This window comes from Physeter macrocephalus, chromosome 18, assembly GCF_002837175.3.
Source record: "Physeter macrocephalus isolate SW-GA chromosome 18, ASM283717v5, whole genome shotgun sequence".
NCBI classification, from domain to species: domain Eukaryota; kingdom Metazoa; phylum Chordata; class Mammalia; order Artiodactyla; family Physeteridae; genus Physeter; species Physeter macrocephalus.
In genome coordinates this window covers 7,941,285-7,943,394 of record NC_041231.1, presented here as the reverse complement: position 1 = coordinate 7,943,394, position 2,110 = coordinate 7,941,285, and positions in this window count along the sequence as shown.

Below are 2,110 nucleotides of genomic sequence, written 5' to 3'. Positions count from 1 at the left end.
TTTTGATTGGGTTGTTTGTTTTTTTAATATTGAGCTGCATGAGCTGTTTATATAATTTGGAGATTAATCCTTCGTCCGTTGATTTGTTTGCAAATATTCTCCCGTTCTGAGGGTTGTCTTTTCGTCTTGTTTGTAGTTTCCTTTGCTTTGCAAAAGCTTTGAAGTTTCATTAGGTCCCATTTGCTTATTTTTGTTTTTATTTCCATTACTCTAGGAGGTGGATCAAAAAGATCTTGCTGTGATTTATGTCAAAGAGTGTTCTTCCTATGCTTTCCTCTAAGAGTTTTATAGTGTCCGGTCTTACATTTAGGTCTCTAATACATTTTGAGTTTTATTTTTGTGTATGGTGTTAGGGAGTGTCCTAATTTCATTCTTTTACATGGCGCTGTCCAGTTTTCCCAGCACTACTTATTGAAGAGACTGTCTTTTCTCCATTATATATTTTTGCCTCCTTTGTTATAGATTAGGTGACCATAGGTGTGTGGGTTTATCTCTGGGCTTTCTATCCTGTTCCATTGATTTGTATTTCTGTTTTTGTGCCAGTACCATGCTGTCTTGATTATTATAGCTTTGTAGTATAGTCTGAAGTCAGGCAGCCTGATTCCTCTAGCTCCATTTTTCTTTCTCAAGATTGCTTTGGGTATTCAGGGTCTTTTGTGGTTCCATACAAGTTGTAAAATTTTTTGTTCTAATTCTGTGAAGAATGAGATTGGTGATTTGATAGGGGTTACATTGAATCTGTAGATTGCTTTGGGTAGTATAGTCATTTTCACAATATTGATTCTTCCAATCCAAGGACATGGTATATCTCTCCATCTGTTTGTGTCATCTTTGATTTCTTTCATCAGTGTCTTATAGTTTTCTGAGTACAGGTCTTTTGTCTCCTTACGTAGGTTTATTCCTAGGTATTTTATTCTTTTTGCTGCAATGGTGAATGGGATTGTTTCCTTAGTTTCTCTTTCTGATCTTTCGTTGTTAGTGTATAGGAATGCAAGAGATTTCTGTGCATTAACTTTGTATCCTGCAACTTTACCAAATTCATTGATTAGCTCTAGTAGTTTTCTGGTGGCATCTTTAGGATTCTCTATGTATAGTATCATGTCATGGCAGGTGGATTCTTAATCACTGTGCCACCAGGGAAGTCCAGGGTAAGCATATTCTTAACAGCTTTATTGAGTTATGTTTTAGGATATGCATATTTGGAGAGATACTGCCAAACTTCTTTCTGAAGTTGTACCATTTTATGTTGCCCCAAGCCATGTGTGAGTTCCAGTTGCTCCACATCCTCACCAATACTTGTTGTTGTCAGACTTTTTCTTTCTTCTCCCTCCCTCCCTCCCTGCCTGCTTTTTCTTTCCCTCCTTCCTTCCTTCCCTCCTTCCTTCCTCCCTCCCTCCCTTCCTTCCTTCCTTCCTTCCGTCCTTCCTTCCTTCCTTCCTTTTCTTCCTTCCTCCCTCCCTTCCTCCCTTCCCTCCCTCCACCCCTCCCTTCCCTCCATCCCTCTTTCCCTCCCTTCCCTTCTTCCTTTCTTTCATTTTTATCAACCTTCCCAAGGGATTCTGATGCCCTCAGAGGGAGGTTTCAACTCTTGCTGTGCATCTAAATCACCTGGTGGGCTTTAAAAATGCAGACCCTGAGGCCCTGCCAGGTCACTGTGAATCAGAGACCCCCAGATTAGAGCACAGACACCCAGGTCACTCTGAATCAGAGACCCCAGGCTGGAGCACAGACACCTGTGGTTTGAAAGCTGTGTTCCCCGATGTGTCCTTAGGAGTTTCTACTCCACCAGCCCCCTTGCCAGGCTGCCATCCAGCTTCTTGTTGACCAATGGTTCCCAAAGACCACTTCTCTCCGTCTCAGTCTCTGGCTGAAGGCGATGGTTTCTGTCCAGCTGCTGATCTATTGCCCCTGGGCTCTGGGAGCTGAGGTGGTATAGGAAGCATTAAAGGCAGCTTTACTCCTCTGTGGACTGCATCTCTGAGGTTCCCATGGCAACCTTCTCAGACTGGTCCTCAGTGGTAGCCATGCCTCATCCATGGGCCAACTTTAGGGAGGGGAGATCCGACAGGCAGCCCTTAGTGTAATGGGTGACACTAGGGGTTACAGATTC